Source organism: Thermobia domestica, chromosome 13, assembly GCF_964235325.1.
Source record: "Thermobia domestica chromosome 13, izTheDome1.hap1.1, whole genome shotgun sequence".
In the NCBI taxonomy this organism is placed as follows: Eukaryota; Metazoa; Arthropoda; class Insecta; order Zygentoma; family Lepismatidae; genus Thermobia; species Thermobia domestica.
Window position 1 is genome coordinate 8,880,664 of NC_137466.1, and position 26,834 is coordinate 8,907,497.

Genomic DNA, 26,834 nt, shown 5'->3' on the forward strand with positions numbered 1-26,834 from the left:
CTTTTCTTTCTTTCGTTTGTTTACCTTCACTAGTTTTTAGAATTTGACGTGAATTCAAATACACAAACACTTCACACCCACACCGAATGGCCAAAGCTCAGCGGTAGAACATCAGCCTAAAATTCGGAAGATTGTGTGATTGATCCCTCGTGGATAAATATTTCAACTGAGGAGATTACCAACATTCTTCTTCGGTGGCCCTATTGACTAATTTCCCTTATTTCTATCCTCTGAGTCTCGGATGTTTCAAAGCCTTAAAATACATTCAAATGTAGTTGAAATAACGCTACTATCCTGTAGTCGATGCTAAATTAATATTGTAAGTTTTGAGATTAGATTTGAAGGAGGGACATTAATTAGTATATCCTGTTGAAAATCCATGTTACCAATGATTTGCTGTTCTGCATAATTCCTACAATGTAATTTTCTCAGAAATGCTTAATTTTCTCAGAAATGCATATTTTGACGCAGAATTAATATAAATCTGTGATAAAAATTGGTATTCACTGACTGAACTTACTGAATGGAATATCTGTAGACCAGTCCTACAAACATCAGATAACAGGATGATACAATCTGGTCATGGGAGTAACTACACTTTTACACAAAACAGCATTACTGCCGCGACCAAGTTGTATCACCTCGGCATCTTACCTGATGGTTAGTAATTAGGAGATTATAGCACTGGCTCTGTGATAAATTTCGGAATTTCTCTAGTTGTAGCATTTTTGGGATTAAGCTACAGTTAAAATAGTTTAAAAGAAAATACTTCTGAAAGATTTATTTATAAAAAATCACTGATTTTTGTTAGCCTCATTTCCCCAAACTTTAGTTAGTAGAATAGGTCCACCAAGCGCTGACTCCGTTTTCCTTGGAGATCGCTAGTATCGCTTATTAACATCGCAGCAGGAGGTTTCTACTTAGTTGCCACGGCCAAGAGCGTTAGGAAATTAGACGTACTAGAGACAAGACCAGAAGATAGTCGAGAAGGAGAACCAGTACCAGTTTCAAATAGTAGGTGTTGATAGTACTCACAAGTAAACCTTACGTTTGGGTGAATCGAGTTGCTGACTGAGACACATATGAGAAAGTAGTACTAAATGTGGCCAGTATTTCAGTGAAGTTATAGGTGCGAAGCTCCAGGGGTTTAGGAGATATAGCTACCAAAACATCACATGGACGTACAGAATAGTCTTCATACAGTTGGAGGTAAAAGCTCTGTAAGACCTCTTGTAACGACAAAAGGTGAATAACAAATATATGGGTACATATTAGGACTAGGTGGAAGTCATATAGTAAGGGTATACCTGACGGCGGCCATCTTGAAATCCGCCATTTTGAATTAAGGTTAAGTTTTTAAAATAGGAATAGGGTCATGTGATACATGATTTAAGGCGCAAATTTAATCAGAAGAACAATGGTGACGTTAATTTAGATTTACGCGCAATTGGTAAAAAGTTACAGGGAAATTAAATATTGTTGCAGCATATGTATTAGACCTTTACCCCACCTTGTAAATTTTGTGTTAATGATAATAATTAAATAAAAAGCAGGTGGAGAAATATTAGGTCTATGGTAAGAGTTGCCTTGATGGCGGCCATCTTCAAATCCGCCATTTTGAATCAGACAAAAGTTTTAAACAAAACGCGTAACAGTGACACCTTATTAATAGCAATTTTTACCATAACTCCAACGGTATAACCATTTTTGCTTTATCATTAACCAGCACAAAATTAAATGGATCGCTCCTTACGACTACTGCTTTGACAGAAATGTTAACGACAAATGTGTCAAGTGTAACTCGATTGCCTTTGTCAGGTGTGCTCACTGTGAGCAGAGCATTTGTGCAAGTCATGCACTCTTTTCTGAACTACATATTGATTGTACTAATTGAGGATTTTTTCTGGAAGAAAGACCCAAGTTCAATTATGACTCAATTCCACTTTGGTCATTTTTCCTTAAATTAGCAACTTGTTTATGCGATAACAAATGCTGGTTAATGACAAAGCAAAAATGGTTATACCGTTGGATTTATGGTAAAAATTTGCTATTAATAAGGTGTCAATGTTATGCGTTTCGTGTAAAACTTTTGTCTGATTCAAAATGGCGGATTTGAAGATGGCCGCCATCAAGGCAACTCTTACCATAGACCTAATATTTCTCCACCTACTTTTTATTTAATTATTATCATTAACACAAAATTTACAAGGTGGGGTAAAGGACTAATACATATGCTGCAACAATATTTAATTTCTCTGTAACTCTTTACCAAGTGCGCGTAAATCTAAATTAACGTCACCATTGTTCTTCTGATTAAATTTGCGCCTTAAATCATGTATCACATGACCCTATTCCTATTTTAAAAACTTAACCTTAATTCAAAATGGTGGATTTCAAGATGGCCGCCGTCAGGTATACCCTTACTATATGACTTCCACCTAGTCCTAATATGTACCCATATATTTGTTATTCACCTTTTGTCGTTACAAGAGGTCTTACAGAGCTTTTACCTCCAACTGTATGAAGACTATTCTGTACTTCCATGTGATGTTTTGGTAGCTATATCTCCTAAACCCCTGGAGCTTCGCACCTATAACTTCACTGAAATACTGGCCACATTTAGTACTTCTTTCTCATATGTGTCTCAGTCAGCAACTCGATTCACCCAAACGTAAGGTTTACTTGTCAGTATCTTAAATTTTCTCGAACTATTGGGATACGAACAGCAGAGAGAATGACAGAAATAATAAAAACTTCTGCTCTCTTATTTTACTGTATATTAAACAAGACCTCTCGATATTATTTAATAATAATAATAATAATAATAATAATAATAATAATAATAATAATAATAATAATAATAATAATAATAATACCAAATTATTTAATGGATGCTATGCATTTGTTTTATGTAGCCATAATGGATGGAAATTAATTAGAAATTAATTACTTAGTGTACGAAGATTTCTTTCGTCCAACACGAGTGTAAAGTTTTACTGCAGTGCATGCTATTTGTAAGGAAGCATCTCTTATTTTAGTATGACTTTCAACATTGAAGCAAATCAGAATGCAGACTGATTTTGCTTTTTTTTTTTTTTTTTTTTTTTTTTTGTTCTTTGTCGAAAACAAGACAACCAGATAAGGGACACAGGTTAAAAGGAACGTTCAGATGCTGAGGTCAATGCATGCATCTTACAGATTTAGATAAATTAGATCTTACTGTACTCCAAACAAAAAGGAGCTTAAGATTTTTGCTCGGAACGCAGATTATTGCAACATACGATATTCTGCAGTTGGTAACTTTGTTGTCGAGATATGTTTCGGTAGTAGTTTAACTTGCGGCCACTATTAATTCACCGTTTGTCGACCTATAGCAGTATCACTCTGTGTGGGGGGCCGCTAGGGGCCAAGATTTTGAGCAAGGGGGCCTGGCCCCCAGGCCCACCCTTGGCTCCGCCACTGTTTGATACTAATTCTCTTAAACTTTGATTCGACAGAAACGATTACATAAACCAGTGAAGAGTACGAATAGTTTTTTCTTAAAAAAAAAAAAAAAAAAAACTAGTGTATGTGCTACAATTAACAAATTAACAAAAACTGTAAAAATGCATGTATTGGATCTGGTATATATACATTTATACGCTAAAAGGATATTATCAGAAGAGCAGTAAATGAAATCGTGTACGAATTGAAGTGTTGTGATCATAAAAATATACAGATAGTCATCAAAATAATAGAAAACTTATCTACTGCAACATAATCTTTAACAGTTTGCAATTCTGAACATTCGTACATTACAGGCTTGTTTGTCTTGTTTGTGTTGTCATACTGCAACGTGTATAGTATGGATTTGTGTGTGCAATAGGTCAGGCCTTGATGGCAGGGCCGAATTAACACTTATGCCCTAGACTATATTCCTAGGCTTTATGGCAAAGACTTTATTTCCGGAAAAGCTCCTCCACTCAAAAAATAATGTTATGCATTTTCCGAATCTGGGATGAGTTTTTCACCTTTCTGTTTTAATACATTAAGAAAACTGTACCTTCTGATTGAGAATTTATACTTTATTGCAATTATTATTTAATTTTATTCTGATTAATAATATAAGGTCAGAGTTAACGAGTGTCCTGAAGAAGAAAAATAATTGAAGAAATGTACAGAATAAAAAGTAATTGCTTTATTAAATGTTTCGGGAAAAAAAAAACTAAGCAGTTGCGATTCGTGTGTTTGTAAAGAACAGGTCGAAAGAATGTATTTCTTTATAATTATGCCTTAAATATCGAGAATATACTTTTTTTTATTGTAATAACATAGATACATTTTAAAGCTACTTAATGAAGTGATATAACATTTATTTCATAACCAAAACTTTTCTTAAAGGTAAGCTATTATGGTTGATTGTGTATTATAAGTAGCACCCTTAATTTGAGTTGACCTTGTATCAGTAGCCAAATTGGAAACAAATTACTATTGGTATGTTCGTATGGTTATATATATCTTGTTTCAATATGGTAGAGCTTGTTTCTAAATGTTTACTGCTGGTAAACCTGTAAGGATTTTGCCTTTAATCCAAAAGACTACCTCTGGTGCATGGGGTTCCGGGTTCAAACCCTGCTCCCTGCAAGTGAACATTGTGGTGGACAAACACCGTGTGCGTGGGTTTCCTCGGGGTTCTCCCGTTCCCTCCTACTTTCTTCATTTCACCACTTCATTCATTGCTCATCATCACCATCTCCTTTAGCCTAGTTGGCATAACAGTAGGACGTAAAATCAAAATTTTCATTTCATATTTTTCGAGTCCGAATTGGACGAAATTTCGTATAGATACTAATTTGAGATCGGTGAATAACGTGGAAGTAGTCATTCGATTCGCTTTTGAGTACTTTGCTAGGTATACAGGGTGATGCAAAAGTAAAATAATATAGAAACATTCTGTAATTCACCGGTATAGAACGATGAAAGTCCACACGTGAATTCCAAAATGAATATGCGGAATCTCATGGCGATAGTGAGGAACGCAGTACCGTCGCAGGGAAATCTTCCGTTGAGTAAAGGGGGTTCCACATGAAAATGAAAAGGGAAACACTGTTCGATGTCGAAACTTGAAAGAAGCACGAGTCTTTGAGAACACATGTCCCTGAAATCGCACCGTTTACCAATTGCAGTAGCACCTTGAAAGGTCAACATTAGAATGGAAACTGGGTTCCAGCGACTGTAAAGTAAACAGTAATAGACAAAATTTGGCAAAAGATACAGCTCAACTAACATGTACGCTTGCGGCACGCCGCGCCCTACTTGTCAATGTTGCTTCCTGAGCATGTCAGACTGTCATTCTGCATACACGATACAAATATACCAAGTCTCTCTCTTACCCACGAACAGCAGATTCATACGACAGGCTAATCCAAGTACATTCGAAATCACCGTTGGAGATGCGTACGCCGATCACGTGATGCACAAATGAAATCTTAATCTCCGCCGATAGTCATAAGTCATAACGGATGATATACGAAGGATCAACATGCCTGGTTACAGTTTCTTGCTGGACTCGGATTACATAGTTGTCAATGTTGCATCCTGTTTGCATCACCCTGTATATCTCGTAAAATACGCAAAAGCGAATCGAATGACTATTCCTACGTTATTCAGCGACCTCAAATTAGTACTTATACGAAATTTCGTCCAATTACGACTCGGATTACATAGTTGTCTTATGTTGAATTCTGTTTTGCATCATCCTGTATATCTCATAAAGCACGCAAAAGCGAATCGAATTACTATTTCCACGTTATTCACCGACCTCAAGTTAGTATCTATACGAAATTTCCTCCAATTCGGACGTGTGAGGTTGGCACCATTTCCTTGCAAGACAGGGTTTATTAAAGACGCAAATCAAAATAACAAGTGAAAAACCAAACAACAATAATAAATGCGATTTCATAATCTGCATCTCCTTTAGCCTAGAGTGCTCACCTCTGGTGCTTGGGATCCCTTGTTCGATTCCAGCTTATGCCAAGTGAACTTTGTGGAGGACAAATACCGGTACCGTGTGCGTGAGTTTTCTTCGGATTCCTTACATTTTCACCATTCCACCATTTCCTTCATTTGTCTTAAAAGTGAAGTTCTTCATGAAGTGATCTGACGTAAGTTAGCATAGGCATGGGACGTTAAACTGTGTCTCTGTTCAGGTCAAATAGATTTTTTCATTTTAAGCATAAATCAAAAGGAGTGTAACTGATCGTCTCATATAGCTTGTAAAACAAACTTTTAAGTGCACCGTCTCATATAGCCTTAATGCTAAAAACAAAAATTAGAATTTCAGTTAGCAAAGAATATTGCATAACAAACAGAATAACAACAAGTATAACACTTTCGTTTTCCACCTAACAGTAAGTAATAGAATCAGATTTCTTTTTCTAGGTATACCAATTGAGAAGACAAGATTCACATTTGTTGAAATAAAACAACAAACTTCAACAATCAACTACAACTAATTCACTATTTTAAATTCTTTATTATTATTATTATTATTATTATTATTATTATTATTATTATTATTATTATTATTATTATTATTATTATTATTATTATTTTACTATATACACTATGTAGGGTAAATGTGCCAGTAGTCGGCCATTTAAGGAGATTTTCAATTTTTACTAATAACTTTTACTGTATATGTAACTAGCAGCGTTCACCCCGCTACGCTGCGGTCACCCCGGAACGCAATAAACTTTGTTACTTAGATAATTTTTACTTTTTCGCTTTCAAGTGATATGATAAAAACCATAGAAGATTGCACTAATGTTAACATTATATCGCCTGTCATTTATGTTAACCCGCCCCGCTTCGCTGCGGTCACCCCAACCCGCCCCGCTTCGCTGCGGTCATCCCGGAACGCAATAAACTTTGTTACTTAGATAATTTTTACTTTTTCGCTTTCAAGTGATTTATAGCGCCTGTCAGTTATGTTAACCCGCCGAGTCACAGGGTCATGCGGGTTGCATATAAATACGTTTATTTTTATACCTATGATGAACTAATAACAAAGGATTTGTACGTATGGACACCTGAATGGTCAATTATCTCAAGACACTGGTAATTGAAAATTAAAGTGATATGATAAAAACCATCTAGGGTCCACATCCTAACAACCCCCCAAAAATGAAAGAAATCGGTTCAGCCGTATTAGCGTGATGAGCGGACAAAGGATTTTTTGTACGTATTGACACCTGATTGGTCAATTATCTCAAGACACTGGTAATTGAAAATTAAAGTGATATGATAAAAACCATCTAGGGTCCAAATCCTAACAACCCCCCAAAAATGAAAGAAATCGGTTCAGCCGTATTAGCGTGATGAGCGGACAAAGGATTTTGTGCGTTCTCTTTTATATATATAGACTAGCAGCGTTCACCCCGCTTCGCTGCGGTCACCCCGGAACGCAATAAACTTTGTTACTTAGATAATTTTTACTTTTTCGCTTTCAAGTGATATGATAAAAACCATAGAAGATTGCACTAATGTTAACATTATATCGCCTGTCATTTATGTTAACCCGCCCCGCTTCGCTGCGGTCACCCCAACCCGCCCCGCTTCGCTGCGGTCATCCCGGAACGCAATAAACTTTGTTACTTAGATAATTTTTACTTTTTCGCTTTCAAGTGATTTATAGCGCCTGTCAGTTATGTTAACCCGCCGAGTCACAGGGTCATGCGGGTTGCATATAAATACGTTTATTTTTATACCTATGATGAACTAATAACAAAGGATTTGTACGTATGGACACCTGAATGGTCAATTATCTCAAGACACTGGTAATTGAAAATTAAAGTGATATGATAAAAACCATCTAGGGTCCACATCCTAACAACCCCCCAAAAATGAAAGAAATCGGTTCAGCCGTATTAGCGTGATGAGCGGACAAAGGATTTTTTGTACGTATTGACACCTGATTGGTCAATTATCTCAAGACACTGCTAATTTAAAATTAAAGTGATATGATAAAAACCATCTAGGGTCCAAATCCTAACAACCCCCCAAAAATGAAAGAAATCGGTTCACCCGTATTAGCGTGATGAGCGGACAAAGGATTTTGTGCGTTCTCTTTTATATATATAGATTACAAAGAGCAGAGTTTAAATTTTACGCTTGTGTAGCTCACATAGGATATCTTTTATAAATAATTACACAGGTAAAAGAAAATACCAGAAACCCTAAAATAACCAGTAGTCGGCCTATGAAAACCAAAGGTCAGCCATCACTTTAACCAGTACTCAGCTACACTATAGAATTGACTTTTTAATGGAATTTAAGAGACCAATTCCACAGTTATCAAATAAAGGGACAATTATATTGCACTCAGAGTTCCTACAGGGAAAAACTACGTGGAAAATCTACTGCGATATAGGAAAAAAGACTTCTTGTATTTACCATAAACTAAGAAAAATGTGCCTAGGCCTAGACTAGTCTATTTAAAACCAATATATAGGCCTATTTTTGTTTACATTGATTTATACTTAGCTATGACATTAATCCTTTAATATGAAGTTCACTAAGGCACATTCAGGAGACACAAACACGTATTTAGTAACTTCTCCGTACGATATTTCACTGAGGCATGTGTATTTCAAGTGGCACCAGTGATCACAAAAATCACACCCAATATACTTAAGTGTGTCGCCCTCAATGACACTTATGAATTCTTCTTAGATCTTACACTTTATACGGCTTTCAACAACTTCTTGCATCTCGTCTTCCGAACTACTAGCGCTACTTGGCTTGACACTCTTTTTATTTCTGTTTGACTTTTGCAGATTTTCCTTTCTTTTTTATTCTCTTCCTTTTTCGTTTTAAGCGTTCCTCTTCTAGTTTTCTTTTCTTTTCATTCTTTAACATCTGATAATTTCTCCACTCTTGGGAGGATATCGCACTTGGAACTTTTTCTCTGGGCACATTTTTGATAGTTTGGAATTAAAAACATGCAGAAAAGCGACATTGTGCGGAGTAAAAAAAAAATTAAATTAAATTAAATCTTTAAGTTTACGTCCCACGGTTATGCCGGTTAGGCTAAAGGAGACGGTGATGATGAGAGATGAGTGAAATGGTGGAATGAAGAAAGTGGGAGGAAACGGGAGAACCCCGAGAAAACCCACGAGCACGGTGTTTGTCCAAATTGTGCGGAGTAATTTAAATTATCAAATCAATTAGATATTAATATCTCTTATTTCCTCATAGTTACCTTAGATTAAAAGACTAACCTAGGCCTATGATCAAAGTAACAAATTCTAATTACCTGTCCTTTAAATTTTAGAGAGAGAATTCAGACCAGCCATAAATTCTTAACCTTTTTTCCTCTCAGTTCAAGGAAAATATAGAAATTGAAATGACTGGTATTATAACTGTACGGTATTATGCTTGCATGATGCAATTAGTGACTTCATAACAGTTACTTTTTCATTAAATCGTTAGGAATGTCTTCTACGTGTTAGTCAAGTGTCTCAGTTGTAGAAATGTGCATTTATATTGAATGAATGATAGGTGGCTAACTACTGGAATATATGCATCCAGTAGTCGTCCGTTGAAAGTAATGGGGGCTGACCAGAGCCGTAGCTAGAGATTTCGGCGCCCGGGGCGAAGTAGAATTCGGCGCCCCTCTACACACACCAAGCTTTTTTTTTACATGTAAGAGAAGCAGCTTTTGTTGTTATGCTAAATTTTTATCAAGTTTCTTAGACAGACTATTGCAACAGCCAAAAGCGATCATTATGTATCCTTTTACAAAAAAAGAGCTGTTTTTAAGATGGTTATTTTGTATTTTCTGTTTAACTTGACAAAACTACTTTCGGTTGTATACAAATCCATTTGCAGAACAATTGCATGGAGCCAATTCTCCTACACCAGGGAAACCGTGTTAGACGTTTAGTTGGGGGACACGGGTAATGGCGTTGGAAATATCCGGTTTCCCTGAGCATAGCAGTAATGCCAGAAATCGAGCCCAGGCCCGGAGACCCCAGAAATGGCCAGGTTTTGGGCTCGGGTTTCTTCTATTTGACTATTAAACATGAAGTTCTTGGACGCGGGTGGTGGCGTTGAAAAGATCTTTGTCTCCTTAACACATCGGTTGTCACAAATGGAATCAGGCACTCAAGACTCCAGAAATGGGGTCCTGAAGCTTTTGCTTTGAGTCCCTTCTATTCACCTATTAAACATGAAGTTGTTGGACGGAGTTAGTAGTGTTGGAAAGGTCTTGGTCCCTTGAGCATAGTGGTGATATCAGAATTCTAATCCGGACCCCGAATCTATAACGATAGGGTCCTGAAATTTTGGGCTCACGTTCATCCTATTCGACTAAAAACCGTGGGATTCTTGGACGCGGATGGTGCCGATGGAAAGGTCTGGATTTCATTAACACATTGCTGATGTCAGAAATGGAGCCCGAAGCGGGAGAAATGAGGTTCCGAAATTTTGGATTCGGATCCATTCTATTTGCCTATTAAACATGGAGTTGTTGGACAAGGGTAGTAGCTTTGGAAAGGTTTTGATCCCTTGAACACAGTTGTGACGTCAGAAATCGGACCTTGGCCTTGAAGCTTCAGAAATAGGATCTAGAAGTTTTGAGCCCTGGTCCCTTCTATTCCTCATTTAAACATGGAGTTGTTGGACACAGGTGGTGACATTGAAAAGGTTCTAGACATCTGAGTACAGTGTAACATCAGAAATCGGGTCCTGGTCTCAAAGCTTCAGAAGTGGGGTTCCGAAAGTTTGGATTCGGGTCCATTCTATTTGCATATTAAACGTGGAGTTGTTGGAAGAGAATGGTAAAGTAGGAAAGGTTTGGGTCTTCTGAGCACTGCGGTGATGTCACAAACCGGGGATCGGGCCCTGAAGCCTCAGAAATGGGGTGCCGAAGTCTTTGGCTCGGATTCCTTTTATTTGCCTATTAAACATGGAGTTGTAGGATGAAAGTGGTAGCGTTGGAAGTCTTTGTCCCTTGAACAAAACGTTGATGAGAAATTAGTTTCGGACCCCCATTTTGTGTGTGTGTGTGTGTCGTAAATCTTTTGTCTAATTTGATCTCAGTACCTGATTGTGCAAGATAAAACCATATTAATAGCTGAATTAATGGTTTTATCTTTCGCAATTAAGTATTGAGATTGAGCCATTTTAAAGGTTTACAACACAACCCAAACTTCGGGACCCGGGCCTGATTTCTGACATCACCACACTGCTCAAGGGATCAAGACTTTTCCAACGCCACCACCTGCGTCCAGAAACACATTTAGTAGCCGAATGTAAGAGACCCGAAAGCAATATTTCGGGACCTCATTTCCGGGACCTTTGAATCCACGGCCCGATTTCTGACATTACTTCTGACAGACGACCAGAACCTTTCCAACGCCATCACCCTCGTACAATAGTTCATGTTTAATAGGCGTATAGAAGGGGCTCATGCCCAAAACATCGGGACCCCATTTCTGGGACCTTATGTGGGGGCCCGGTTCCTGACCACCACTGTCCTGACGGGAACCGGATCTTTCCAACGTCACCGTCTGCATGCAACAACTCCATGCTTAAACGAGAAATAGAGTGGACTCGAGCCCAACATTTCGGAACGTCATTTCTGGGGCTTCGAGGCCAGGGCCCAATTTCTGACATTACCGCTTTCGTTAATCGACCCCGACCTTTCAAGCGCCAACACCCTAGTACAACACCATGCTAGATATGCAAATAAAAGAGACCCGAACCCAAACTGTTGGGACCTCATTTCTCGGGCCTCAGGTCCCGGAGCTTTCCAACACCACGATCTGTATCCAATAACTCCATGCTTAAAAGAAAAATAGAGTGAAACCGAGCTCAAAATTTCGGGACACCATTTTTGGTCCCTTGAGACAAGGTCCCACTGTCTGACATTACCACTGTGCTCAGACGACCCGAACCTTTCCAACTTCACCACCCACGTACAATTCCATGTTTAATAGACGTATCAAAAGAACCCGTGCTCTAAACTTCGGGACCCCATTTTTCTGGAGCCTCATGGCTGGGGTCGAGTTTCTGATATCACCACTGTGCTCAGGAGACCCGGACTTTTCCAACGCCACCATCTGCATTCACTAACTCCATGTCTAACACGGCTTTCCTATTGTAGGAGGATTTCAATGGAATTTTCTCCAGGATCTTTACAACTATTTACAACGTTTCAAACTATCCATAAGAAATGAAATTTCAACACATTAGAAACTATGTTCTTTTAAACTGTTCAAAATGGGTGACAGCATTGATTTCCAGTCATAATTGTAAACTTTTGTAATTTTATTCTCTATTTGAATAGTATTTTAATTTCGAATCTTTTACGGTAAAAAATATTTTTGTGAAATGTAACGGAATACATACGGATATATAATGTGTGTATATTTTGTATGTACGGTGTATGTAGATAGGTAAAAACATCACACAACTAGATACATATGCAGAAAAAATATCCATGGAGAAATGATTCCAATAAAAACATTCAAATTGGAAGCAATTTGTATGTCAATTGAATTTTTAAAAATTACTGGTAGTGATCAGTCTTTGGAAGACAAATCGTTGGCTAAGTTCTGACCTCTTAAGCCCCTATTTTACAACTTCTTCAAGTTCGAAAATATTATGATTCTTGTTTACTTTCATTTTTAATATTCCCTCGCAAACAGCAGCTTGCCTGTTCTCTTCACTCCTCTACTTTTCATATCTTCATTCTCACCATCGTGATTAATCCGATTGGATAGAAAAGCGTGATTAACTAAGCAAATTTATCACCATCAAAACACGTTTCAGACTTTGACCGTTTGACTTTGAAAATGATCCTGCGTAATCTATAAGACATTACTCGCCACCTTGATGTCACATCGTCATTAATAAATCATATATAATAAGTTTCTTTAATAAGTGAAAAACTTGACTGTTATTAAAACGTTTGAATTCCGAGCGGAGCGAGCAAGAAAATTTTTAACAAATCCATTTCTTTGCTAACCGACAATATTGATTTAATAGGGAGACAGAAATTTTACGTTTATTTATTTTCAACACTTTTCCTTTCTTCTTGCTCGTTCGGCGCCCCGCTGGCCCACTCTAGCTACGGCTCTGGGGCTGACCACTGGAAAATGAAGTAAAGGGTCATTTCTAGTAGTCAGCCATTAGGGGCTGACTACCAGGAAACGTTATCAAAAATGCAGTCTGTAGTCAGTCCCCCTTATTTCTACGCAATATCTTGTTTTGCATCAAGAACCACGAATTTTTTAACAAACTACATACATTCATGCTTCGAAGAAAGCAATAACTCGTACCTTTTTACAATAATATAGTTTTAATTTAACTTTAAAGTAAAGCTTCTTCCTTATTCTTTTATTAACAAAATGCTCATTATGCTCACTTGCATCAACAGACCTCAAATAATCATTTTTCTTTTCTGCTACGAAAAGTCACACCAGGCCAAAACAAATGAGGTTGACTACTGGAGCTCTGATTTAGGTTTTAGTTGACTATTTGTTTGGTAACAGGTTACCGCATGCTTATTTAATTGCTTGTTGCTGAAAAATGGCTGACTACTGGAGACGGCTGACTTTAGGCACACTTACCCTACCAAAGATGTTATAAAATTGAGGATCTATCCTTTCAATAAAATCGTGAAGGCATACGTCACAGTTTCGCCACCCCCAATCTGCCCACTCCACCCAATAAGATCGCAATGTTTCGAGCCAACAATCATGGCGGAAACGAGAGTAGCCAATCAAACGTACCGGTGTAACGGTTCAGTTTTACCCCCTTAAATTTTTACCTTCGGTAATACTGTCCCGTGAAATTTTTACCCCCCTGCCAAATTATTCATACTAGCTTACATAGGTAAAAGTTTACTACATATCGTCGACAGCGTCACAAACTGTCGTATCTCAGTTTTCTAAACTTTTCAGGAGAGCGATTTTTAAGTTTTCACACAACTTTGAACAGCCATAACTCAAAATCTATTTTCCCGAAAGGAGAGAAAATTGACCAAGTTATAACTTAAATCATAAGAAATCAGTGTAGAAAGTTTTATGGAATTTGCCTGTAAAAGCTTGTGGAAAATTTGGCGGGAAAAAGATACGACAGTTTGTGACGATCCTCTCTTGTATGAAAGATACGACGCATATTTTTTATACTGAGAACTACATTAATAGATGAACAATCGGAATATATTGCACCTTTATTGAAAAACTTTAACTTTATTGAAATAATTTAACAAATGCTTCCTGAGATTCTTGAGGGTAAAACGAAATTCCTGAGAACACACAAGAAACACAATATTAAGAGCATACTAACCATAACATAAAATAATGCTATCAAGTTGTCATTGCCAGAATATAAAATCTTGCAAAGTAATTTGCAAATTGCATGCTTTGATATTGCACTTGAGAAGGATGGCTAATGTGGTAAGTTTCTGTAAAATTGAACATGTTCAGGGTTTCGAATGATTGGAGTTGGACCCGGACACAATGATAACGAGTCCTCACAGGCGTGGGAGACCCGGGTTCGATTCCCGGTGGGAGCTCATGGGTTCGGATTCCACGTTAATCAGTAGGTCCACGTCTCATATAGCCTCGCTGCTGAAAGGGACGTTAAAAATCAATCAACCAATCAATCAAAACGAGTCCTCGTACTTCTCTGGAGCGATAATTTTTGACAAGTCTGCAAAGTAGGAACTTCTATCTGGTGAATTCAATCTGCGTTCTTTTCAGTGAAATAGTTATGTAAGTGTCCTCAGAATGACTTGTCGTAAACTGAATGCAGTTTGGATAGTCTTGGTTCACTTTCACTTCGCGCATTTCCGTCCAATTGATTGGATCTCCATTTTCGTCACGTCTGACAGAATACAAAGACATTGGGCAGAGATCTAGTCTCATACATCGCTTCTGTCAACACAATGAACGGTATATGGGTTATTTTTCCTTGCCAGTTTAACAATCGGTTCAAGTTGCGAGGGTACAAAGGACCCCGCACTTTTCTTATGGAAAGTGGCTTTCGGCTAATGTTGTTGAAACTTCGCTGGTTGATAGCTCTTAACATGTAGATCAAAAGTCTCAATGGGCACAAAGACCGAAATCCACTCCTTTTCCCCCAAAAACCGCCTCCAAGTAGCTGGGGGGATTGAACTGATTTCAGCATGTAAAACAATTTGTTGTTTTAATCAACTCAACAAGGACCCCAAACAACCACATGTTAGACTATCAAACTACCCCACTTGACACAGCCCTTTGCCCCCCACATTTCCCCCCCGCGAATTACCTTACGGATGTTCCATATTACTGTAGTTTATAGTTGCGCGTATGTGTTGAAATACCTACAGTTTTGGTCTCACCGACGATATAATGGGTTTCACGTATCGCTGATTACGAATCTGAGGTGAGAGTTCTAGAATTCAAGATGGAGGATCAATATGGCGAATCAAAAACACGAAACTCCTGAATGTAGCCACAAATAGCTTTTTACTAGGGTATTTTGGGTCGTTGGTTACGAATCTGAGGTCAAAATTCTTGAATTCAAGATTGCAGATCCAATATGGTGGATAAAAACGTCGAAGCCACAAACCGTAGTAGACTAGAGTGTTTTTAGATCGCTGTTTAACTACGCAACATTCCTTGATACTTCAGCCACTATGTAGAATTATTCTGCACCCTTGCCCTTTACCAAAACCCACCACAGATATCTTAATGCTGAACGGTGTTAAAATAATTCATCAATTATCTGTTCATTATTTTCATCATTTCGGTTTGCCGCATCTAATGTGGTACTTAGCAATGAGTCATCGGGATATCTAATATTCTGTAAATGTAGCCAATGATGAAGATGACCAGGATTATGATCAAAATGTTATTCAAGATTACTACTGTACATGTCAAAGCGGTGCTCGTACATTAGGTACATGTGCGCACGTTGCAAGTGTCTTGTGGTATTTAGGTCATGCACGACCAACCACAAAATTACACCTGCCTCAATACTTCCAACAATGAGAAACACAAGGGGGTAAAACTGTCCCGGGAATTTTTTACCCCCCTGCCACATTGTTCATACTAGCTTACATACGTAAAACTTTACTACATACATGAAACCTACATCCCAAAATAAAACCAACAACAAAATTTCACCCCCCCCAACAATTCCAACAATGAGAAACACAAGGAGGTAAAAATGACCAGGTATATTTTTACCCCCCTGCCACATTATTCATACTAGCGTACATAGGTAAAACTTTACTACCTATATGACACGTACACTCCCCCCCCCCAAAAAACACAAAATTTCACCTCCTCCAATACTTCCAACAATGATAAACTCAAGGGGGGTAAAACTGTCCAGGGAATTTTTTACCCCCTGCCATATTATTCATACTAGCGTACATAGGTAAAAGTTTACTACATATATGACACCAACATTCCTCACTAAAACGAGTGCGGGATGAAATTTTTGAGCGACAGATCAAAATGAATTCCTCAATGGTTATAGGAGAGTCTAAAACTTTTCATAATGTTACTATAAGAATGGTATAGTAATCTAATTAATTGCTACTATTATATTCTATTGTCAATATTTGTATGTCTTTTTTATTTATGTTTGTTTTCTTTGTTGTAATCTGATCTCTGTAGTAGTAGAACTTGAATGTACCAACCTGCCCCCAAGCCAGTAAAAAAAAAAAAAAAAAAAAAAAAAAAAACCTCCAATAGGGCGACATTGGTGTTTAATGTAGACCTTCAGAAAATGTTGAATAACTTACAGTGGTCTTTTGCTAGAATAATAATACTGTGTTCTCAATGTAGCCCATAAACTATAGTGAAAGATCATCATCATCATCATCATCATCATCATCATCATCATATGTATTCTGCCATTATTGGTAGGTTACCTGCTGCAACTGAGAAGTTTCCATGGTCCACAGTCAACCGCTAACCTCTAGTCTTCACGTACATTTTTTCTGTTTTGATATCGTTCATTAATTGTAGTCTTCTTCGCCCCTCCCTCTTTTTCCTGCTATCATACCCTCTAGCATGTCCCGCATGATACAGTTACTTCTTATCCAGTTCCTTCATAGTAAAAGAGGATAATAAAATATATTCATAAATCTAATAGAAAACCCAGCTACCCAGCATCTCCACCATAACAACTATTGCTCGTGTCGTGCCTAAATGCTGGGATGTAGAATGCTCTTTGACACGATATTAGTTGCTTCTGTCTATTATCCGTAACAGACAGGAATTATGCGAGAGGTTGTATTGTAAATCATGAACTAAACACTTACTATTAAATTGATCATTTATTGTCATTAATGAATGTTGGAATTAAGTGTACGGTGTATGTTAATGTATCGTTAGTTAAATTGTTTGATCACATCAGATAGACTGTTGGTTATTCATTCATCTGAGAGAAACCAGAGATGTAATATCACATACCTTGACGTTGATGGAATCGAACTCATGGACTCTGAGTTAGATGTCTGCGGTGAACCACAGTGGAAGGATTTCCACTGAGAACATGAAGTTGATCCTCTACAGCTGATGTCCCAGAACTGATCCTCCTACGGGTCTCTAGGAACTGATACCCATGAACTGATCTCCACAATGGATACCCAGGAACTGCCCCTGATTCTCTTTGACATTACCTTTTATGTCATTTACTAGACGATGATCTCGTGGTTTCTTTCCTTACCGAATTTCGATGTTATTACATCTCTGTGCTGAAACCGTAGTTTCTACATTGTCTCTCAGTGGCCAAATCTCCAGACAGTCTACGTTTGCGATTTCCACAATTTTACCCAACTTTCAGAATGTGTTGGTGTTAACATAAATTACAACGTTTTACAATTTCATCTTGCTCCAATGTTTGTTTACATGGTGTTGACACGTGCAGACTCGTGTCTGTATCGTTACTTCATTCATAACAAACAACCATAAGCATAATGTAATCTTATGTGTTAATTCGTCTGTCTGCATGATTTCTCATTTCTGAATGTAAGCCAATTTTAAAATATAATTTAGTTTTCATCTTTAACCAAATAAATGAAATTTAACATAGAAATTTATATCTGAAATTACCGTTCCTTGACAATATTCATAAATCTAATAGAAAAACTACGATCCATGATTTTTTAAAAATTGTACCAATGTTTCTCCTTCTCCCCTACTGTATTACACTCGTTTCTTCTTGCTCTCGAAGATTTATTTCTAGGTGTTTACGTGGAATATTTCTGGTGCAAGAGTAGTTTGAAGTAGTTATACAGGGTGTTTCAAAACAACACCGACAGGGTGTTTGGAAGGTGATTCTTGACATCAACAAGTGCACAAATACTTCCTTTCGGAGTTATAGGCTGCCGAAAACATGAAAAAATTAACTTTAAAGGTCCATAGCTCCAAAACTAAGGGAGCTACCATAGTTGGGCCAAGACTTCACTTAGGAACTAGTATGTGCCCTATCCATGATTCAGAATCTTGCAGTAGTTCCGCAACAGTTTTTATAAACATAGTTGGTGAGTACTTCAAATTAAATGCGTGTAGCCAAACTCCCTCTGTAAAAATTGTTGCATGAGTACCTTAGGATTCTGAAATATGTATTTTTTGATAGCGCACATATTAGTTCCTAAGTGAAGTCTTGATCCGACTACGGTGGGTCCCATAGTTTTGGAGCTATGGACTTTAAAGTTTTTTTTTTTTCATGTTTACGGCAGTCTATAACTCCGAAAGGAAGCATTTGTGCGTCTAAGTTGGTCTATACTTTTGTCTTATCTTGGTGTCAGGAATCACCTCCCAAACGTTGTCGGTGTTGTTTTGAAACACCCTGTATATATAAATAGATACGTTTGTATGTGTTTGTCAAGGGAAACAGGTTTAGTTTCAATAATACATCATTCTCTGAAGTGTTGGCTTTTTATATATGTTTCTTAGTTGTTTCTCGATTGCTGCTTTTACCTATTTTCTTCGCCGAAATTACCACCACCATTGTCTTTTTTTTTCGTTCTAGCTTCTTTTCTCAAACGTTTTTAGAGTCTTTCTCTGAATTAATATCTTGTTTAGATTTTTCTTCAATGTTTTTTTGGATTTTTTTTCCACATTTTCCTCACCGAAATTAACACAATTGTCCTTTTTCTGCTTTAATCATTTCTGTACAACGTTTTCTGACATTTTGCAATTACAAAGTAAGTTCTTATTTGGACATCCTAAACACGTATAATTCAAGAAAATCTTCTGAACTGCTCTAACTGATAAAATATCAGAGGTTGCTGTGGCATAGTCACACACTACAATTCTTTACTATTGTTTTCCACTCTCTCCAGTTAACAATTTTTCCTCAAATATTTTTCATATCAATGAAACCAAAACAACAAAGGAAAATCTTTATTTTTACCCCTTTTCTTTCTTTTTTTCTTGAAGGTTAAGAAAACTAGCTGCTGAGCATTTATCGAAATACTGTACATTGATCACCGCTTTCTTTGATGCCAATCACGGCTAGAAGTGGTGGTATTAAATATGTTTCCTGTTGACGGTAATCCTATTGGAAACGATGGTGAATGATTCAAAATAGGCGACGACAGGTCACTTTTTTTGGTACTTTTGTCGAGGTCAATGATTTCTTGGGCTCAAATATAAAGATTTTTTTTGTCAGAACCTCCTTTTATGATTAGAAAGGAACGATTCTTTTCAATATTGCTTGTCTCAGTCTGCAAGCTTTGGCTTTGGCTCAAAGAAGACACGTGAAAAGTGTGGTGATTGCTATGAGAAACAGTAGAACAAAAACTTCAAGGTCACCATATGCATATATCCTCCTCACTCTCTTTACCGTCTTCCCTTTCAACAGCACAGGCAAAGATTTTTAAAGAATAAAGTCGACGTTAGCGAACACAGCTTGTCTAGAAACTGTTTAGTTAGTGATACATATTTTGTTTTGAGATAGAGTACATGAAAGGCAATTGTTGTTTGTTCAGAGAAAAAAAGTACAAACATCAAAGTACATTGTCGGAACTCTTTGGGAGCGGCCCCCTGGGCCCACCCCTTCCCCACGCCACTGATAGGATACACAAGATCCACCTAAATTGTCCACACAACCACCAGTACTAATTTATCTGTTAATAGTAATAACAAAACCAGCAGAATAGCATTAAATTGCAGCCCACTACAGAACAGAGCCTTCATCATATATAACGTTAGGAAGTGGGCATTCCGGAACATAAGCCTCTTTGGGCGGGGATCATACATAAACATAGGAGCAGCTTGTGGAAACATAGGGAAAGTTCACTCAATGAACCATATTACTCCCTTTCAGTCATTGGTTGTCCATGTTTCATGTTTTCGGTATAATCTTTCTCGAGTTACTGCGTTGGTTCCAGTAATCAAAGGTTTCGGAATTGCAACCCGACCATGTATGTTGAAGTTATGCAGCTCTTGTTGGATTGTGATTACAGAAACAGCTTATTCCAGATCATGATTGAGTTCTGCAGTCGTTTGTGCCGCATTAGCTTCATAGGTTTTGGTGACATTTGGCGATCTTTCTCACCTAGGCTTGGTTTCTGCCCATTACTCCTCTTCTCCAATAATGGCTTGCCACCTTGGACAGACACTGTTGCTCTTGATACAACTAACACAGTGACAGTATTAGGTAAAGTTACTTCAACTAACCGCTCGCCTAGCCAACTGAAAACGTTTCGTTTTTTCATTAACACAAGGAGTCTTACCAGCGTGGAGCTCAAACAGATGGAGTGATGGGAAAATTTTGACCATTTTAGACTGAAAACACCTAATTCCAACAACCATCCTGTCTTTCCATTTTCTCATACCATTACTCACAACGGAGTTGGCCTTTGGCCCAGAACTTTTGGTATACCCTGTACGTTGAGCGATTGTATTGCATACACTGCGAGTAATGTTTTCTGCAAATGTTAGCAATCCTGTATTGCGTGAAGTTTGCTTTCGCTAGCCAATAAGGTTGGTAACTTTGATTTAGAAGGTGCGTCTACTTCTTTGTTGTCTATTGTGAGTTCATATCCTTTGAACGATTGAGACCATATCTTTCTGTATGCACTCAGAAGAGTGTTAATTTTAGAGCAGCAAATATTTTTCGTTAAATACACTTTTCCGTTAGATTTCCAGGTACACCGGTTCCTAATCTCCTATAGAACGTTAACCGAAAATTTTACGGAAATTGGATTGGTAAAGGGCTATGAGCGAAATGGAAGACCGTCAGTATGCGATAAAATAAACTACAAGATGTATCAGCTGCTATGTTACATAATCCCAACAAATTCACACGAAAATTAGCACAACAGAGAAAAAAGCCTAATCTCATCCCATGTAAAGTGAAAGCTGTTCAATATTTATTGGCCATAGATGTAAGGAAAGAGATTTCAATGCTGTGAATAGTCTCAATAGTTTCTAGCAAACAGTTCTGATGATGTTTTAGACTATATTTTCTTTATGTATGAGGCACGGTTCCGTTTATTAGGTATGTGCACCTCAGAACTCATGTTTTGATCTGCCAACAACTCACATCTCGTACATTCATTGGTGAGAGTTTGGCGTGCCTTCTCAACATCGAGGCTATATGAGATGTGAACCCACAGTTTCAAGTGGAGTCCCAACTACCTTAATGCGTTCAAATTTCAAAGTTCCCTCACTGGGAATCGAACCCGGGACCACATGCTACCAAGACACGAGCGCTAAACCACTAGATGAGCGGGGAGGGCATATGTCGTACATGAAACTCCTCTACATGACCAGAATATTGTGGTCTGGATTGCCATATCCAGGAGCAGGGGTGCCCGAAGAAGATTTTCTAGAAGGGGGCTCATCTCCATGGTTGATATATTAGTCTGATATTTCTGGTATTTAATATACGTGGTTTGCTATATTACGTATACATTTTCGTGAGCCAGAGGGGAGCCCGGGCCCCACCCTGCCCCACCTTCGGGCGCCCATGTCGAGGAGGAGGATTGGAGTTTAAAATTCAGATTGTTATTGTGTAGTCATTCATGAGCTGACCAATGACCTAATTAATAATACTTGAAACTAATAGGATAGTGCGACCACGCATACAGGTATCCATGGAGTTACTGGCAGGAAGTTTTCGAAAATTGAACCATTTCTAAGAGCTTGTGGTGAACTTGTTCTCCAAATTAAGCCACCGGAGTATTTCTTCTGTAGTTATGCAAAAAGTAATGTTTATCAAAGAAACTCACCCCCACGTTCCAGAATAACTTCAAACTACTCTTGCACCAGGAATATTCCACGTAAACGCCTAGAAATAAATCTTCGAGAGCAAGAAGAAACGAGTGTAATACAGTAGGGGAGAAGGAGGAACATTGGTACAATTTTTAAAAAATAATGGATCGTAGTTTTTCTATTAGATTTATGAATATATTTTATTATCCTCTTTTACTATGAAGGAACTGGCTAAGAAGAAACTGTATTATGAGGGACATGCTAGAGGGGGAGAGAGTGAGGGAGGGGGCGAAGGAGACTACAATTAATGAACGATATCAAAACAGAAAAATTGTACGTGAAGACTAGAGGTTAGCGGTTGACTGTGGACCATGGAAACTTCCCAGTTGCAGCAGGTAACCTACCAATAATGGCAGAATACCTATAATGATGATGATGATAATGATCTTTCACTATAGTTTATGGGCTACATTGAGAACACAGTATTATTATTCCAGCAAAACACCACTGTAAGTTCTTCAACATTTTCTGAAGGTCTACATTAAATACCAATGTCCCCCTATTGGAGTATTTTTTTTTTTTTTTTTTACTGGCTTGGGGGCAGGTTGGTACATTCAAGTTCTACTACTACAGAGATCAGATTACAACAAAAAAAAAAACAAAACAAACATAAATAAAAAAGACATTCAAATATTGACAATAGATTATAATAGTAGCAATTAATTAGATTACTATACCATTGTTATAGTAACATTATGAAAAGTTTAATACTCTCCTATAACCATTGAGGAAATTCATTTTGATCTGTCGCTGAAAAATTAAAGTTTACCGAGCGAAGTAGCTCAAGTGGTAGAGAGTTGGCTTCGTATTCGGGAGGTCGTGGGTTCGATTTCCGCTGCCGACCATCTTGATTGGGGTTTTCTAGGATTTTCCTCAGTCTTACAAGGCAAATGCCGGGATGCTATCTATTAAACAGGCCCTGGCCGATACCTTCCCATATCCTTTCCTTTGTTATTGTTGTTGTTGGATATCCAGTATAAAATGGCCTCTGAGCTGTATCTGGTGGTTGTTAAGTAAAAAAAAAATAAATAAATAAATAAGTTCCTTCTATTATCGACTATCTAAATATAAACTGAAGATCATTAAAAAATACATCAGAAACTTAACATAATAACAACGACTCATCAACCTTAGTATCATATCCATAGTTCATAACTTTGCTTCAAAGTTATCTTCTGAAAACATTGTAAAAAGGTTTGCAGCCAAAAGAGCCTCAAAAGTTCAATTTTAGTTCCAGCTTTTTGTGTTTTCATTTAACTTACATCGTTTTAAGAGATTTGTAAAATGTCTGAGTATAATACTCCAGACTACAGCTTGACTGTTTGTCATAACTAAATATTCTATTCTAAAGCAACGTATGTTGATTCATTCTACACATACACACATCCCGATATAATTTTTAAAAAAATGATTTGCAGTTATTGTGATAAAACTATACGAATATGTCAAGCATGCTACTCTCAGATTATTTGGCAATCAAATAGTAATTAGTTTGGATTTTATCTTGCACTAAAAATTAAATTATGTACTGCAATTTTGAAACCATACTTTACTGGTTTGAAGAAAAAATAGAATAACAGAATTACTGTGTGTTGCCAATGTCTGGTGTGATCGGGGATCGTTTGGGTTTGTTTGCTTAGAGGTTGCGGGGGGGGCTAAGGCGAGTTCTTGCCCCGGGCCCCAACTAGCCTAGTTACGTCACTGCCTAAACAGAATACAGAAACCCGAATCGGAAACAAATTCAAAATCATATATACATCTTATTACATATTATACTAACCTACTAACCAAAAAGACACGATTGTTTTCGTTAGAGAAGTGCCTCTTGTCCCTAGAGAAAGTAGAAATTTAGCTACGATATTCCTTGCCTGTGTATGCAATATTTTTATCTTCAATTTCTGGAAATATGAATTTCCATATCTACCATACCTTATCACGAAGAAAAACTATTTCATAATAGGAATGTTTCACGTACTCGGCCTGGACACATAATGAATGATGTTGCTTTGATAATAAAACACTCCAAAATGAAGTCATTGATGTCCAATTCATGTAGGACCAAAAAAAAAAAAAAATCAATTCAGGAGATAAGGGAAACGAATAATCTTTTCACGTAGAAATTATCATAAACTAAAGCCAACTCTTTTGTTTTAATGAGTTCAATACGTTAGAAATCTTTGAGTCTATTTATTAACTTTTGCCTATTTTGAAACCTAAGTTGTATTAACTATGAATCATGGGCGCCCGAAGGGGAGGGCAGGGTGGGGCCCGGGCCCCCTCTAGCTCACAAAATGTAGAGCAAGCCACGTACATTAAATACCAGACGTAATATAGCAACCATGTAGATGGGCCCCTCCCTAGAAAATTTTCTTCGGGCGCCCCTGCTATGAATGTCTCATTTTAAAGATTCGTCATTTTCCAACACCTCTTCTTTGCTTTCTCTTCCTTCGACTAAATCTAGGGTAATCGATTATAACTTCAGGTGATATTGGTGGAATGGTGATGTTCAAAGATGCACCTGATGATCCAGGAGATCCCAGAAGCTTTTCTACGCTGTGATTGGGAATGAAAATTTTTGAGAGAATTTGATCACTAGAATTGTGTGATAAGTTGTTTGCAAGAATAAGAGACAGAGAAACAAGTTAGAATCGTGTAAAAATATCCTACATCTAAACAAGACATGTTTTTCTCCGTTTATTTTTTTATCATCATAAGGCAACTTCAGAACTTAGAAGAATCAAAAGCAATCAATTACTTTTTTATTTCGTTTCTTTGTTTGTTTGTTTATAAATTTACTTCCGTAAAATATTTATTCTTCTTTATTTATCTCAACGTTTTGACTAGAGAAATAGGTATCTCATAGAAAGATAAATAGATAGCTTTACTTTTTATCCTTGAATCTTATCACGCAACAAATTTTTGTAGGATATTGCAAGAAAGAGCTTGTATTTGCATGATAAAATCATGGATAGGGTAGAGTGACAAAGTATTGGGGGACATTGGTACATACCGTTGTACCTCCACAGCTTGTGTAGTAATATGTCCCAACGAACTTCACGTGAAAAAAAAAAAAAAAACGGAAACATATTCCGGAAGTTCACTAATTATAACTTGTATATTACATTTAAAGTAACATATATGTCTTTTTAGCAATGCAGTATACAGGGTGTTACAAAAATGTGACAATCTTTTGTGAACAGATTCCTCACATGAAAATAAGAACAAAAGTTCATATAGACCTGTGCTCAAAAGTGGATAGATTCGGAGTTATAGGGTGTCGAAAACGTGAAATAAGTCAACTTCAAAAGTCCATAGGTCCACTACTATGGGAGCTATCGTAATCGGGTCAAGACATTATTGAGGTATGTGAACTATCCAAATATCTATGTTTAAGAATGCTCCAGTTTTAGAGAGGTAGGTGAAGAGTGATCAAGTACCTTCAAACAGCCTCTCTAAAAATGATTGATTCTCATACTAGTTCCTCAGTGATGTCTTGACTCAACTAAAATTGGTTCTATAGTGGTGGAATTATGACCTTTAAAGTTCATTTTTTAAAGATTTCGGCAACCTCCCACATAGCACAAGTACGTCCACGGGATGTCCGAGACTGAGCCCGCAACGGACGACGGGACATCCCGTGATATCCGAATGTGCTCCTGGGACATCCACAGGATATCCGCGGGAGATCCAGATGTCCGCTAATATCCCGGGATACGGGATATTCAACGGGACCACGAAGGGATGTCTATTTGTTTTCCCTCGGACCTCCTGTCCCATCTGGGACGTCCTGTGGACATCCTACATGGGAATCCTTCAGGACGTCCATGCGATGTCTTCTCATTGTCCCGATAATCCCGGGAACCGAATGGGATGATTGGGATCAAAATGGGACATCCCAGAGACGTAGTGTGCTATGTGGGCTATAACTACGAAACTATGCACTTCCTACCACCGGTCCCTATGAACTTTTTTTCTTATTGTGGCAAATTTTTGTTATACCTTGTATATTAGATACATCAGTTTACAACGATAAAAGTGAAAACTTAATTTTTCTCCAAGAAATTAAACAATTCCACACCAATAAGTTAGAACCTAACATCGCCATCAACCATCAATTTTGCTTCAAGACATTCCTTTATCAGCAATATTATGAACACTGTCTTTAGTCACCTTTCTACTGTGGGAAAAAATCAAACCTCTACTAATATGCTCCGTGTACTAATGCTCCCCTCTTCCCTAAGGGTAATGCAACGTTGTATTGCACTAATGCATGACAACTACATAGTATCTTTTCGAACGCACTATATAACACCGCGAACCTCAAGCAAAGCATTCAAAAGATCATTGTCAACTTTACTGAGAATTAATTATACTGTATTCATACGGACGTACGGGTAAATTGCACACCGGTTTGATGTACTGCGCACAAGAAATTATATATATAGCTTAAAGATAATATTGGACCTCATACGTAAGTATGTAGTTACAGTAAAAATTACCCATAGGCATCCAATAGTGCTGCAGACAGTGACAAACTATTTCAACTAACTACCGTCATCT